Here is a 17,721-nt window from a genome sequence, read left to right as displayed (position 1 = left end):
ACAAATTCGTATGCTTTTGTGTGTGTGTGACACTTATGCGCGTAGCGAAAACCACGCCATGGTGTTTATGCACCTTCGAACATGCTGCGAAACATGGTGGCCTGTTACCTTGGTTAGATTTACCTTACACTGCCGTGCCGTTATGAAGCACGGACACATGAGTTGGCACGGATGCAGCAGCACATCGTGATCATCATGATCTACTCATCGATGGCGCACTACTGTGTATGAGTCTCCTCTCAGAATGAGAAGGCTTTAGGCCATAGTCTGCCACGCTGGCCCAGAGCGGATTAACACACTTTTGAGAACATTATGGAGAACTCTTAACTGTCCTTTACCGCTAAGCAAGTGATATTTAATTGTTAGAAACGCACATAGCTCCAAAAAGTTAGTGGTGCGTCGACCCGGGATCGAAGACCCCACCTTCTGAATATAACGCCGAAGTTAATCACGGCATCCAATTCTTTACCTTACCTTATTTAACTACAACTCTTTACTTACCCTATCTCTGTACCTCGTCCGTGTACTGCCCGGAGTAAATAGACCGTGTACCATAAAATACAATGCTAACACAATACTCTAACAAAGTTTTAATATTACGAACTTAGAAAGTTTAAAAACAAAATCATTAAAACCGAAGCTCGCGTCGTATGCTTAACACCAAAAGAAAAACACACCAACCTTCAGCTCACAGTTTCCATTTCAAAGCAAAAACACTGCAATAATTACCACAAAGCCGTTCGAAGGCGTTCAAGCCTCAGAAACTCAGAAGCCTCTTTCAATTTTCAGCACGAAAACGGAAAACTGTGCCTAACGACAGTTGCCAACGGACCACGGGGGTGGATGCACGCATTTTCATCCCCTACATTACGACCACGTTGCCCCAACTTTGCTGAACTAACGAAACAACGAAAACAATAATATCTTGTGTCACGTACAAAAATATGTGCGACGTGTTGTGTGAATAAAATATGTGCACGAGTGTACAGTTTCAGTGATGTGTCTTCTTTTATTCTTTTCCGTAATGATAATCTCTGGAACACCTTGAATGTGACAGGCCCTGGAGGAATTAACCCAGATTTAGTTGAGTAAGTTACATTTGAATGGCTTTGCTCAAAGTTTATTAAAGCGGTTGTGCGTTAAGGTAAATCTTCTCAATTGTTTTACAATAAAGTGTTATTCTACTTTTACTGCGGTTTTAGTACTATTACTTTACAATTTATATCTAGAGATGTAATAACTTTCATAAAGTACGCTTTTATAAAGCGTTAAAGCTTTTCCATGTTTTTTCCCGATTAAATGCAGGCTCTCTGTTAATACTTAGACTAGACTTTTAATATTTAGTCTGGATACCAATATGTATGGACCAATATGTAATAAAATAATTTTTCTTTAGTACAGGCTTTTGTCTAAGACAGAATAATAAGTACTCGTATATGAAAACAGGCGCACCACGCTACAGCCACTGATATAATTCTGAAAATCTATTCAGGAATATGTATATTATGTAGGTATTTATATATAGCACAAGTATAATATTATAATATTAAATACAGCCTTCATTTTCCCAAAACTTAAAAACTATCGTAAAAACTTAATTTTATACATTGAAGTACCTAAGTATAGTTTAAAAGCAATATTAGGCAAAGCTGGAGGCTAAAGCTATGTCAGATAATGTAGGTACTAGGTACAATGTCAAACTAGGTCATATAAACTCGTGTACCTTATATTTATTTGTTGCCTCTCTAAATAAAATCAGGTTCAGCTTAGAAAAATATTCATCGATAGGTACACATTCCCCGTACTCTTAAGGCCCTGGACACAAAAAGCGACGCGCGACGCGAAGCTTACGCCTGAATGTTATTCTTCAGCATATTTCGTTTTGAAATACGAGGATATACATATATGGAAAGACTGAAAGCGTGCTGTTGAAATAAAGCTTGTATGAACAATTCCGAACCAGTTTTGATGATTCAAGTATCGCGCTTTTGTAGAGTGAGGTTTCCAACTTCAAGGAGCCACCAACTCGTAGGTAACGACGTTGCCAAAGCTCGTCGCTGCCGTCGGACGTTGTGTCTGTCAATGCCTTTAAAGCAATATCGATCCCTCACCACTCGGTCACAGGCAAACAGCCGGCATAATATTGATTTCATTATTACTGCTAACCTACGGCAATGTGATTTTGTAAAATATGTTACCAAACCAAAAGTAGTCCTAAGACTTTGACTACTTTATAAATTAACTCAAGTGAAAAACTCAAGCTTGCAAGTCTTAAAAACTTACAACTAGGTAGATATAATAGTGAACTACTTATTTGCTAATTAAAGTATTTTGTACAATGCACCAAAATATAATAGGTAGGAAAAAAAATACTTTTTTAAAAGATTAGCGACCTGCTTTTTGTTACGGAACAAATACATACTTACTTACAATTTTTTTTGCAGAAGATACTCGTATCTATACGCTGGACTTCTTACAGGAAAAAATTTTTTTTTTAGCTGACTCAGATCCAGATAACTTTTGGCTGGTAATTCTTATTTAGGCATATACCATTATTTCTACTGCTTCAGTATGGCTTTTGCAGTAGAATCTACTTCAAAAGCCAATTGTAATACATAAGTACATATTGATTACATTATTTCTTAATACTGGTTTGAGATTGTAATATATTTACTAACGTAAAAACCCTCGGTTTAATCCCCTGGGTTCATTAGTGTACCCCACTGTATTGCCATAAAGACAACAGCCATACAAGCTCCCTTACAAGATGCAATCTTAGCTGTTTACTGTTCTCCTACCGTATATATAAGAATAGACAATAAGCAGGGCTTATTTGTCTTTGTATGAGTAGCCATAATACATGATAATAATATACCTTGGAGACTAAGCCGTATAAGTACTATTATATATTCTGTTGATTATGCTTATAAAATAATTAGGATCTCATTCCTCCTTTATCTTTTATATCACTGGAGAGTTGTAAGTACTTGTACCTATACTCAAAAGAAAGCTCTGAGTCAGTGTGCGATGAAAAGAGGTATATGTTAGAGTTTCTCAAATCTGAATTGATGGAATCCGTTGGAGATAGGTGACATCGAAAAACGATAGACGTTAGAGGTGCCAAGGTGCTAGAATCGACACCTCGTACCGGAAAGCGTTGCGCTGAAAGACCCTCAGTAGGTAAACTGACGACTAGTCCGGTGTCAATCATGAACGATTCGATCATTTGACCCAGGTCGCGTAAAAGTATTGGTGATTGCAATCATTCGTTTTGAACGATCCGGTTCAACCAATCGCCAAGATCAAAAAACGAAACTAAAAAATACAGAGCACACACTACGGATCATTCAATGATAATTTATTCCTTGCTGTCATTTAGCCCCATTGCTTTGTATGCTTTATTTTATAGCACATAGGGTTTATTCTTGTATGAACTGCATGTTTAAACACTTTTAAAAACTCAATCAAAAAGATAGGTACATCAGTGCATACAAACGGTAACAATATTACAATAATACAATGATCTCGAACCGTCGAACGACCGATAGCAAAACGAGCGCGCGCATTCGAGACTTTAGCCTCATCGACCCATTCACGATTGAGTCATAATTCATGATGAACCAGGATATCATATTGATTGAACCAAACGGACCAAATGATCGATCGACCCAAAAGATACGGGTCGTGGCACTAACCAATAGTTGAACGGTCGAATCGTAGAGAATGAACGATTGACCCAGGACTACTGACGACATCATATTACGAGCCGCACAGAGCTGCTGAATTCAGGTGACGCTTTACTGTAGCGTAGGGACTACCATACGTCCAGCAGTCTATCGGTTGACGATGATGATGGTCTATATTCAAATTTTTTGGATCCCTGTTTCATAATGCGTGGGTACTAATAGATGAGCAGTCTTGAACGTTCGATTCGTTGCATTGGATTGACGAGATTGCCACGGAAATTCCAAAGTGTAAATATTTTCTCTACCAGTCTAAATCTATTAATGACCAACTTAGGAGAGTTGGTTCGATTCGAGAAAGAACATAAATGACATGTTCATCCAAAGTCCCAGATTGATTAGATAGATACCTTTATGGTACCAAATTGGTATCAGATCGATTCTCTATTGACTGCCAAGGCAAGCAATGCTCTACTTACTTTGAAGTAAAGAGTAGATCATCTAAGTAAGCTTGTTAAAAGATCTAGATCTAATTATAGCTAAGCACCTATCAGATGTACCTGGATGTAATCAAGCGCACGTCTAAGTATTTGTAAAAGAAATGAAAACTAAATCCCAAACAATAGGTACTTGTTTCAATCTTTAAGATAGGAAAGGGATGTCGTATGTATTCAGTTAACTAATGGAGGTAGAAAATCTGGGAGGTAGGTAGAAATATTTTCAGAAATTCTTCATTAAAAAAAAAAACATAAATATCGAACTAACAATAGAGCTGTAATGTAAAATCATAAAATCAATACAAGATAGGTACTCATCCAAGCAGTAAAAAGCAAACTCAATTTTCCTTTTATATTGCACTCGCGAATATTTTCGGCTGACGTGCATTTACAATCGATAAGCCATTGTATCAATACATTTTACGCCAAGCTCGCTTTTATGACTTTAATCATGGGGTTGATTTTAGATTGGCAAACTTCTGAAGATATCTTGAATCAAGATATCGCCTCTACAGCTTTTAATATAAGTAATACACATCATATTTTTGTCACCATTTACGAATAGAGGCTTGCTTTCAATCTTTATGACAATCTTGGAATATTTTTTGAATAAGTACTTGAATAGGACTTTGCTATTATTTTCAAATATACCTAAGTTCTATACCTATAACGTACCTATGTATTATATTTCTTTAATTGAACTGGTACCTAAGACATGTTTTGATAGTTTTTGTTTAGGAATAAAAAGGAAAAGTTAGATCGATAAAGCCCTAGCCATATTTTAGAGGCAATCTTTTACAGGATTTATTGTAATTGGGATTTGGGGGGGCAAAATGACTTTTAGATTACCTATATTTCATCAAAAAGGATTTTTTTGTCAAAAAGGATTCTTACCAAATTCGTTAAATCGCTGGCAACGCTGACTTTTTCACTGTTATTTACAGTTCTAATTGCCACTAAACGAGTAACGTAAGTCGACAATGTGCTTAGCTTTCAAAGCACTTTGGAAAACGAATTGTTGTTAAAAGTACCTACCTTGTGTCCAAGAACAAGATAATTATCCTTCCTGGCACAGATTACTTCCTTGGTTTCCTTTCATGAATGACCTCTATGTAGTACTGCGCACTAGACAGACATTCCAAATAAAAAAATTAACCAAGTGCGAGTCAGACTCGCGTACCGAGGGTTCCGTACAAAAAAAATCCGGCTAGGTGCGAGTCAGACTCGCGCACCGAGGGTTCCGTACTCGGGTATTTTTTTCGGCATTTTGATAGATAAATCAAAAACTATTGCATAAAAATAAATAAAAATCTGTTTTAGAATGTACAGGTGCCCTTTCATATGATACCCCATTTGGTACAGTTATCTTACTTTGAAAATTGAAACACATTTTAATTTTTTTTAATGATGTGACCACAAATTCACGGTTTTCAGATTTATTCCTTTACTTGTGCTATAAGACCTACCTACCTGCCAAATTTCATGATTCTAGGTCAAGGGGAAGTACCCTTTAGGTCCGGATGGGCGGACGGACGGACAGTCAGACAGACAGACAGACAACAAAGTGATCCTATAAGGGTTCCGTTTTTTCTTTTGAGGTACAGAATCCTAAAAAAACGATAAGAATAAAAAAGTAAAACGATAAGAATAGCTTTTATTAATAAACCGGTTTTTATTTTTCCAGTAAAATATACCTACATAAACTTCTATTGACCGTAATAATTATTTTAGATTTTTCGATTGGTAAACTGTGGAGCTCAAAATCTTTTTATTTTATTTATTTATTACAAAGAAGCTATTAATTTATTTAGTTTTCCGCAAACCAAGTACCAATATTAGTTACCTACTCTGAAGATGTTATTATATTGGACTTGGAGAACGTTTTACAACTGCAATTTTGAATGCGTTGTGATACAAAATGAATCAGATTTAAAGCGCAGTCACAATTTTCGGTTACATTAGCATTAACGAGACTCGTTCGAAGTTCTGGCGCCGCGCCAAACTGCGCTTTGACACCGCGTGATAAATATATCGGCTTACATGTTCATTTTAGTGGCAGGGGGAAGCGCATTCACATTTATCTAAACTTTAATCTCATTTTTAGAACTATTATACCCAGCCCCCAATTCCATGAAATAAAATAATAACTTCAAGAAACTATTACATAATACTAGATGATGCCCGTGACGTCGTCCGCGTGGATTTAAGGTTTTAAAAATCCCGTAGGAACTTTTTGATCTTCCTGGATTAAAAGTTGTCTATGTCAGTTACCAAATTTCATTTTAATCAAATCAGTTAAACTGTTGGGCCGTTAAAAGCTAGCAGACAAACAAACACACTTTCGTATTTATAATATTAGTATGGATTATGCACGGTGAGGTAAAACTTCGTAAGGCAACATGCAAGTCTGCCGATCCGCACTTAGCCAGCGTGGTGGGCTCTGGTCTGAATTATTCTCATTCTAAGAGGAGATTCGTTTTCAATCGTGGAGATGGATTAACGCGTGCATAGCCCTTAGTTATAAAAAAGTTTTCCCTGTTATCTACTTAGGATAACTTGATCCAAGATTCATTGATATAAGTGGAGTTTTGGCCAATACTCAAAACCATGACGCAAACGACGCGGACGCGGACGTCCCATTCATTTACCAAAACTGCAAGCTCAACCGAAGCTTTGCCAAAACTTGCGTGATTCGAGGAAAAGGGCAAAAAGGCTTTGGAGACGCTAAAATAGCAAAGCGTAGTTTTTTTTTATCTGATTTTTAATAGGCTTTTAGAGCCATAATCTGTATGCCAGTTCCATCTAGTTTTATGATTCACGAATTCTCGTCGCGGTTCATTCATCATCATGATCAACACATCGCCTCCATGAGCAACACTGTGACACTATCTTTCAGTCGGCGGCGGTAACCCTTATCATTCTGAGAACATTATAGAATCGCGCACGCAAGGAAAAATGCACGCGGCATCTTTTTTTGACGACGCGACGCAACGTCCATCAGCTATAGGTGTGACCTTTGATTGACCGAAACTCGCTTACTATTGGCTACAGTGCATTGTTGCACCTAGAAAGCCATGAATTTAGCCAATCACAACAATTGCGATTGTAATAATAATTGATGATTTTCCAGAATCGACCTGCAGATAAACCTAACATTTCAATAAGTCATATCTTTCCACGTGCGTTATTCTGCTTGCGGAATTCCACTGAATGTTCCCTGGCTAAATAGAGTTACCTAAAATTTCACTAATTTGAAAAATAACTACTCGTTCAGAGCGAACTTGCACCAACGTCACTTACGACTTTGTGTAAAATTTAAATAATTCGGGAATTAACTACTTCGAGTTACGAGTACCTATATTAAAATTCAAAAGGTATTTTTAACCGACTTCCAAAAAAGGAGGAGGTTCTCAATTCGTCGGAATCTTTTTTACGACTTTGAATGTAATGTCTATGGTTATTAGATAAAGCTATGTAGGTACAACACATTCTGCATGCAAACCTCTAACCTAAACTAGTATGGTTTTAATTAAGCCTACTATTCTATTCTGTTGTGAATACGAAATGTGGAATAATTAAGGTGTTGCTACACTCACTACGTATATAAAGTTCATATGATAAAATTAACAGTAATTTGTAGACACGCTATTAATGTTTTACAACTGAATTTTTATTGCGTTATTTATTAAAAACTTTATGGCTTGAAGCACTTACATAAATAACAATTTTTTGTTAAATCCATTTCTTTGACTGGTACATTCGATTTTTATAACGTGGATTGCACATTAATTTAATAATAGCTTGTCCGACAAAAGTGTCCGGTTTAAATCAGTCCCTGACAAACGCATTCGTCTGCGTTAAGACCTAGATAATGAATCACAATAGATAAATAGAGAAGAATGATTTCAATAGACCACAAACTCGTTGTTTACAGATATTAATTATTTAATATTATGTACTTATCTAACTAGTCTACTATCACATCACAAAGCACTTTCGATAAGGGCGTAAGTAAGTAAACACCTACTATGCCTATGCCTATTGCCTACTATACGAAAGTACGTCATATGTAGTGCGACATTGTAAATATTTCGAGTAAATAATAAATTGATTGACACGCCATGGAAAGAAGCATATTGAAGCTGAGAAGAATACAAAAAACAAGAAACATAGACATCCGCAAGAAAACTCAGATAATAGATGCTCTTCAGTATGCCCTGGAACAAAAGTGGAAATGGGCAGGACATATATCAAGGTATAAAGACAAAAGGTGGACTTATTTAACAACAAAATGGCAGGGCCCTACGGGCAAAAGGAGTGTAGGAAGGCAGAGGAAAAAGTGGGAAGACGAAATTATAGGCGTCGCAGGAAGAAAATGGATGGAAACCGCAATCGACAGAGAGGCCTGGAAAAGGATGGGGGAGGCTTTTACCCGCAGGGGGCCGCACGCATAGTTAAAATATTGTAAAAAATAAGAATGTAATAGGTTAGGCTAAATTAGTGTGTGGAAAATAAAGCTATAATAATAATAATAATAAATTGATTCTCAGTTTCTCTACACTCTATAAGATTTCACATACTAATATAATATTCTAATACAAAATTCAGGAGTAACCGTGTTGTATAGTAATTTGATTTACATTTCGAAACATTTCTAAAGGCACCCACTCGTGAATGATCCGCTTTATAATCCAAGTAAGTACATCTCTCTCTAAGGACGCGGACTAACCAAGCGTATAAAATATACCATTGAATGTCTGCTGGTTCACTTTGATAAAGTCAGAGGCTAAGCGGTTTGTCGCTAAGCGAAGGTATAGCGGCCAAATTAATTATTATAATCAATCTCCGTAATCTGTCGATAAGTTACTTAGTGACGTTGTTAATTGTCAAAAAAGACCAAAATTTTCGATAAAAACAAACACAATAAGTAATCTACCGACAGATTAAAGATAGGATTAATTATTAAATTTGGTTGTAAGCAACCAAAAGTAGAAACTGCCGTGGTTGATTCGTGGCGGTGTTTCAGTGACAAAGCCGCAAGTTGCATGTCATAGAAAAAGGTATCGGATGTTATATAAGCGAACCACGGCTTCCTACAGCTAAAATGGCTACTATAAAAATTGCACCAAATAAAACAAGGAATAGATACTTAATTTATACTTAGTTTACTTATTATTAGACCACACCCTTAGTTTCAGTACACGAAACTTATTGTTTAAGATTTCATGAGTTTGCACTTACGTAATACTGAATTCAGGTCCGAATTTAGTCGACACGACACAGCGCGCAGCGTTTCCTTTTGTTAGATGCCTACTGGGTTAAATATTTACGCAAGCCGCGGGAATTTCTGACCGTCTCCAAACTCCACCCTCCCCACATGATTTTATATACTTTGTTTGTATGTACGTAGTATGATTTATTAATATCCTGCCTACTTATGAAAATTATAGAGCTTGACAGCTATCTACTTGATACCTAAGTAATGCGATGAAGTGAAGAAAACCGCTTGCCTTATAAGAAATTAATTCTAGAAAAGTTAAGAAAAAGGAGCAGAAGGGTGATCCAAATCTTAGGTTTGTGTATCAGAAATTACAGATCAGTAACAATAGAGCAAAGCGTTTTTTAAATGCGGATTGTTCAATAGCATGCTCTCAAGAACGGTAGCTTCTGAAGAGCACTCTTAATTGAATATTTGAAAAGAGCAACCACAGAGTTTCTTGCTGGTTTTTCTCGGTAGAAAGGGCATTCCGAACCTGTAATAGATTCTTTTGACGATTCAAAAGCACTTGAAAAAGATCCATCTTTCTATTTCTAACGGAAACTGTGTCCAGTCTAAAATGGTTTAAAGCAACAAGAGAATCATGTTTGCCGTCACTGCCTGTGTAAAATAGTTTGGTCCCGCATGATAAAATTTTTTTTTTTCAAAAAAATTAGAGATCTCTATGGAAATAGTTATTGCTACCCGTGGAAAGCCGGGGCGGGTCGCTAGTAGTAAAATAAAATTACGGTCAGAACTTACGAGTAGCTAACCTGTTCTCGAGACGGGTAGTATGTAACATTAAATATTTAATGAAGATGAGGGAATTTCTGATCGCCAATCGATCTACTCGAGTCCTTCCCTACGATACAAATCTTAAAACATAAAAATCACATACCTTCTTACGATCAGCGCTGGCCTGCTAAACTGAACAGCTAGTAATAATAATTAATATAAGAGTTGGTTAGTTTTTATTCGGTCTGTACTTTTTTGAAAATTTCGCACCAAAACGTGTCAATACTCCAAGATCTAGGTGATAAACAACGTCTTTTGGCGTTAGTACAGAGTCGCATACTAAAGTTCTTCGGACATGTCTCCCAGAGAGTGACTCTATTGAGCGTCTTGTGGTGCAGGGTAAAGTGGAGGGTACCAGAGGGCGAGGAAGGTCGCCTATGGAATGGACCGACCAAATTAAGTCCGCTGTGGGCAGTCCCATGTACGAGTGTACTAGACTATTGGCCAGCAGGGGGAGGTGACGAATGCTCGTGAGGCGCATAACATCTGTCCACAAAATCGTCACTTCGTGATGACCACGACCGTCGTACCAATAGTGCTACGAAGCAAAAGAATAAGTACTTTTATGGGAAAGCAATTTACATTTTTTCTACCCTATAACCTAGAAATTATAACAGGTACCTACACCGAATTTTTCTTAATTTTATGTTACAAGCAAAAATTTCAATTAAATATAACTGTATACATTCACAAAAGCTCTGTGAACGTAAACAAAAAGAACAATTTACTCGCAGCCTTATCCTAAATGCTCTTTGCACGTCCCACCGGGTCTTAAAGTTTGTTTAAAATTACTTTGCATTGTTTGCTTCGTACACGCTTTCTTGTAATTTCTTTGTAACAGTCGTTATTTCATATCAAATAAGACTCAACTGATTTTCGATTTTATTTTATTCAATAAGAACAAGCAACATTTTATTTTATTCAACAAGAAGCACAATTCATAAGAAAATCTATCCTTATAATAAAACTGTAACGATGATTTCTGTACATTTAATATATTTTGAAAATTTTAATCGACAAAAATATTAGTACCGATCGATATAGATCATACAACAATTTTTTTTGGATTATTTTCTGTCTGTCTGTACGCGCATCACGCAAAAACCACTGAACGGATTTAAATGAGGTACACTGATAGCTCTGGGTTAAATATATAGGGTAGTTTTCATCCCGAAAAAATAAGGAATTCTTCGGGATACGGGATCAAACTTTTTATGGATATTACTCCATAATTCCGTCAAAGAACCGATTTTCACAATTCTTTTTTTTACAAAGATTTTATTAGGTTTTACCATGTAAGTTTGGTGAAGATCTGATGAACAGTTTCGGAAATAAAGGATGGAACTCTTCAACGGGTAACACTATATTATAAAACTAGCTGTGCCCGCGACTTCGTTCGCGTGGAATCAGCGCGCTTTATATAGCCACGGACGCTCAGGCGCGAGGCGTGTAGTACGTACTCTGTACGTTAAAAATGTTCACCGTGATTCTTTAAATTGACATAACTTTTTTATTTATGAACCGATTGACATGAAATCGCACTAAATGTTAAGGAAAGCTAACTACAATATATTAGTGAAAACCGTATCTAAATCGAATAAGCCGTTTCTGATATTAGCGTGCACAAACACACAGACAAACAGACAAACAGACAAACAGACAAAAAAATTAATTACAATTTCGGCTTCGGCATCGATATAATAACAACCCCTGCTACTTTTTTTTTATATATTTCCATTGTACAGACACCACTTTTCTACAATTTTATTATATGTATAGACGTTCGTAAAACGCGCGTTGACTGCCCGTGAAAATATCGTCTGAATGTGCTATAAGTTCTTATTCGGGAAATACAATAGAAAGATTTCAATGATTGGTTAACCAATATTATGTTCGACTTGTGCGGTGTTTTCTCTGCACCGCGAGTTCCGCAGATTTCTCGACGTATCGCAATAATAAATCAAGTGTGGGAAAACCTGGGTGTACATTCAGCTGTGTTCGTGGTTCTACCGATATAGTAAATTATTGTTAGAGTATGGTCCATGCAACAAACATTCAATAGGTACAATAAGTAGGTATTGTAACTGCCCGCGGCTTCAATCCCCTCAGAATTTGGAAAACCTCTGTGCAAAAGCTTAAGTTGGGCGTTGATGAATGAGTCAGTGAGTCAGGACGCGAAAAGTTGTATGTATGTATGGATGTTTGTTACTCTTTCACGCAAAAACTACTGGGCGGATTTGGCTGAAAGGAACGGAGATAGATTATACCTTGGATTAACACATAGGCTCCTTTTTATCCCGGAAAATCAATGAGTTCCCACGAAATTTTTAAAAACCTATATCCACGGGAACAAAGTCGCGAGCAACTAATACCTATATTACGTATAAAGAACTAGCTAATGGCCACGCTTCGTCCGCGTGAATTTAGGTTTTTAAAAACGTGGGTACTTTTTTATTTTCCGAGATATAAATTAGCCTATGTCACTCTCCATGTCTTTAACTTTACTCCTGCAAAAAATCACGTCTATCGATTGCTCCGTTACCGCGTGATTGAAGCACAAACCATCAGACAGACAAACCAACAAACAACACACTTTCGCATTTATAACATGGATAGTGATGCTAAAATTTACAATAATTATACACCATTCACACACGACCACAGTTATAAGTCTGGTGATATTTTTGCAGGTCTCAGTCAGGTCATGCACTATTTGGTTGGTAATTTTTTTTTTGTCTGTGGTCTGCTCCTGTGGGAGACTTGAGGTAGGTCGTGGCTATAGTTAAATACCATTATCGATCATTGAATACATCTTTGTTCACTGCGAACCCGAAATCGAATTAAAAAAATATAGGTATAACGACATTTTCCGTATCGTAAACCGCCAGAGAAAAAGGTACTAACTAGCAGTTAGTTAACTTCTACTAACTAGCCTTACAGCTCTCTTGGTATTACTTAGTTTATAGTTAGTAACACAGTTTTATGACGTTTCGTTGTAGTTCGTGTCTAGCATTCGTAAACTCCTGAAGGCAAACCGTATCACTTTTACGAGTATTATGTAGAGGTAGAAGATAACTATAGAGTGCATATAAAGTAAGTACAATTCTCAATCTACTACTTGTACTGTAACTAATATCAATTTTAATTTTTAGGGTTTCGTACCTCAAAAGAAACTCTTATATGAGCACTTCGTTGTCTGTCTGTCTGTCCGTCTGTCGTGTCTGTCAAGTATGGCATGTATGTCGTGGCACCTCCCGTTGACCTAGGATCATGAAATTTGGCGGGTAGGTAGGTCTTATAGCACAAGTAAAGAAAAAATCCGAAAACCATGAATTTGTAGTTGCATACAAAAAAAATGTGTTCATGAACAAATAATTAGTATTTTCAATTTTCAAAGTAAGATAACTGGGGTATAATATGAAAGTTTACCTGTACATTCTAAAATAGATTCTAATTTATTTTACTCATAATAATTTTTGATTTATGGTGCAAAATGTCGGAAAAAATACCCAAGTACGGAACCCTCGGTGCGCGAGTCTGACACGCACTATATCACCGCTTTTAATTGAAATTAGCGCATCACATTGATTTATTAACTTATGAATTCTGCGAAATTGCTGACCATAATTGTTTCGTCCGTTGCGACGACTGTATACCGCGGGCTGGCAGTAGGCTAACAAAATTACATCACCGGTACAAGCTGCATACGAATTGATTTCAGTTTCGACGAGATTAAAGCAATGGAGGTTTTAGAATACTTTTCAGTTTCAATTGAATCTCTCCCTAAGTGATAGAATCTGCAACGAGGATATCCGTCTGAGAAACAAAGTAACCGACACAGCCCAGAGATAACAAGCTGAAGTTTCCATGTCTGTCGAAGAACCGATGCCCGTTGTGACAGATGCATTCTGGAAAAGAGGCCTCCGGAGGCAGTACGCGACCTCTGCTTGCTGGATAGATAATAAATAATGGTGACAAATTATAATAATTGTTTAGGACATCTTGAAACAAAAGTTACAAAGGGTTCAAACACGCTCTGTTTAGATAAGTCCGCAGCCTCTATCAAGCAAATCCGCGGGAAAGAATAGATACACAGTTCACTATAGTTAACTAGCTTGATACAAAAATTTGAAAATATATAAATACAAATGAGGCCCAGGCGTTAAAATTAGGCCATATAAAAACGGCGAACTGACGTGGGCCAAGGCAACGTAGAGGAGGGTAGGTACAGAACCTTTCAATCATAAAAGGACTTTTAGCGAGCTGTGGAGATATGACATGACATAGCAATGATTCATACGAAATTCTGTGTCGGAATTTCTCGCTAACATCGCTCGCCGCTTCAATATCATCGAGTTATTGTTTCACTCGCTGTATGAGTATGCTCTGTGCGCCGGGGAATAGGTTTACGGAACTAGCTCAACGGATCAAGGGTGCATACAAATTGGATTCAGTTTGAACGAGTATAAAGCAGTCAGCTTTTACAATGTTCCCCCGTTTTAAAATACGAGAGCAAAGAGTAAAGCCATTTTGAACAGTACTACTAGCTGTGGGGTGAGTTTAGGATGTAGTGGATGGTTTTATTTTCAATGTAAATCCAAATTCATTATTATAATACTTCTTCTTCTTCAAGTATCGTCAATTGAAAATAATTAACTTGCCACTAATGAAGTAAGAAGTCATTAGCTTTTTAAAGTTAAGTGCAAACTGATAAGGACCAATTTTCAATAAAAGTGTGAATCAGTATAATGCTAATAACTTGCGGAAGAATATTATCATTCTAATAGTGGCAAGGTATTCTTTTGAATTTGGGTTTTAGTTCATAGTAACTCTATTGCGGTTCACAAGAACAGTCCGCTGACAGACGGACGGACGGACTTACAGCAGAGTCTAGGGTCCCGTTGGCATCCTTCGTGTACGGAACCCAAAAACAAATAGGACCCGCAGCGCACGACTAAATGGTCTTCCTCTCAATCAGTAGAAGCGAAGTAGTTTTGAAATGAAGTCTTTTAACGGACGTTAGGATTGCGACCGAAATTGAAGTGGAACAAACGCAAGAACATGGCAATGAAACCATTGGGTATTGTGAATGAGCGAGCTTTAGTACACCTTCGCCGGGTTCCGCAGGATTTAGGCTTTTTTTACCCAGCTATGTTGATTTATAGGACGGGCGCCTTCAAATTTTTAAATCCATATAAATAAAAATCGATGAACTGATGCACGGCTGCAGCGCGGGTTTTTATTTATACGGATTTGCGGCTTTGAAGGCGCCCTTAGTACTAACTACGAGGCTTATCTACTTAAAAGCGGCGTAAAAGTAAACATAGATTTTTTGAACCAATAAATCTCTTGAATGGAACCATAAACCATGTTTCTGAAATCATAGACTATTTCATATTTCATGGAACATATAGGCATTGCAGCGTGTCGTACTCGTATCTCACTGTGGCGAATACATTAATCTATGCCAACCAGAGAATTCTAAATATTGTTATAGAAATGGTATCTACTAATTTTTTAAAGTGAAATATCGGGTCGCCTATTTTTACCACATTAAAATAAAATACGACCTAAAAATATGTCTAGTATTCAAAGCAACGTAAATTAAACTGAAACGCCGTGCAATTTTTGCAAATGCAAAATGCATGCAAAAGATTTTTTCATTTCATTCATTTTTCAATTACGCAAGAAAGTACGCAGACAACGAATAGCTATTGTTTGCGAATAACAAAAATTTATCACTAAGAACTGCATAGCATACCGCCCATCATGGACTAATAGTACCTAGGTACCTACCGTGACTAGTAGTAGTATAAAAAGAAAGAAAGGTTTCTTTGGGTACAAGAAATAAAATATTAAAAAGATACCCTTCTATGAAGACGATGAACTGTTTTCCGTGGACAACACGCAATACATCGTCTACGTAAGCCCTTGCACTAATGCTTTACTATTTATTCACGCGGCGATTAGCTCACGCTCCAGTTTCTCAGATTACCAGTTCTAAAATATTCTGAATTCTGCGGTGATGACTGAAAGCTGCAGTGCACTTTATGTTTGCAGGGTTGGGTTTAACAAAATTAATTATTACTGCGCCGCATATGCGCTGAACCATGTGGTATTATTTATTAATAATGCTTCATGCTATCTAATGTTCCACGCTAACCTGGGCGTACTGCCAGGCGTCTAATTATAAAGTACTAAAGTAACATAATATCCAGAGCGACAGTGGTGTTAATTAAGTGGGACACAAACTAAAAATGTTATGTTCCAGTTTTAAGTTATTGGTACAAAATAAATGAAAGAAAAATTAAATTTTTAACCCCCGACCCAATAAGACGGGTGTTATAAGTTTGACGTGTGTATCTGTGTATCTGTCTGTGGCATCGTAGCTCCTAAACCGATTTTAATTTGGTTTTTTTTTTTTTGTTTGAAAGGTGGCTTGATCGAGAGTGTTCTTAGCTATAATTCAAGAAAATCGGTTCAGCCGTTTGAAAGTTATCAGCTCTTTTCTAGTTACTGTAACCTTCACTTGTCGGGAGTGTTATAAATTTTTAAATTACACTTGTACTCTAAATAAGGAACGAGAGCTTCTTATTAGGTAAGTACATTGTAAAAAAATAGCACAACTTTTACACGTATCAATTTTTAATTTCCAAGAGAATAATAAGTACAATTGGTACATAATATGATGTCATGATACCTAATTATGCCTATTGTATCATAAGTTTGTCAAACTTAGGGCCATAGAATTAATAAGTACGAGTACAAGACGATGATAGAGTAAGTTAGGACGTGATTAATTCGTACGTATGATAATGGTCGGTTTAAAAACTTTATTTTAAAAAGAATTTGAAACACTATTAACAGAGTCCGCCTTTTTCCAAACTGTATAGCTTGACCTGCGAAGACAGAGCTTGACCTACTTTAAACTAATCAAAGTAGTCTTATTTTTAATAACTTCTTATTTAATGGTGCACTTAAACGTAGTTGAAAATTGTAAACTTTCTGAACTAAAATAACAAAGTACAAGCAAGTATGGGGATTTTGAAATTGGCTAAAGTTCTCTTCGCATCGCTAGGATCTCCTCTCAGAATGAAAAAGGTTTTGCCAACACTGCACTTATTTTTTTACTCTCATTTATTTAATAATTATTAATTTGCTTATTACTATTAGAAACTACTTATTTATTTCAATTGTAAAAGTATATGTTATGGAAGAGCGGGGCCGCCCGCCAAAAGTACTAGTTTAATACTAGTCACTTACTGGGACGGTCCCAATTTCTATGTTATATGTAAACTTGTTTTTTACCGAAATAAATATTTTTGTATTGTATTTTTGTATTTGCACTTGGCTCTATGTAATTGCTTAAAACGTACACATAACTCCGAAAAGTTGAACTGCATGCCGGACCGAGACCCTGACGCTTCGAATAGGTCGATGGCAAACCACTACCAGATACCATCGTAGTTGTAACGAGACCTGATGGTAA

At 36.7% G+C, this 17,721-nt stretch overlaps 1 protein-coding gene across 2 annotated transcripts in view; it reads left to right on the top strand.

The window, feature by feature from the left end:
* Positions 1-833: 833 nt before the first annotated feature.
* The window catches only part of LOC123876737, an 82,698-nt gene continuing 65,810 nt past the window's right edge, over positions 834-17,721 (top strand). For both annotated transcript variants that reach the window (XM_045923075.1, XM_045923074.1), the window contains exon 1: positions 834-1,088. The gene's annotated coding sequence lies outside the window, so the exon portion shown is untranslated. The remainder of the gene's footprint in view (positions 1,089-17,721) is intronic.

This window comes from Maniola jurtina, chromosome 22 (assembly GCF_905333055.1).
Source record: "Maniola jurtina chromosome 22, ilManJurt1.1, whole genome shotgun sequence".
Taxonomy (NCBI): domain Eukaryota; kingdom Metazoa; phylum Arthropoda; class Insecta; order Lepidoptera; family Nymphalidae; genus Maniola; species Maniola jurtina.
This window is presented reverse-complemented; position numbering and strand designations above follow the sequence as displayed.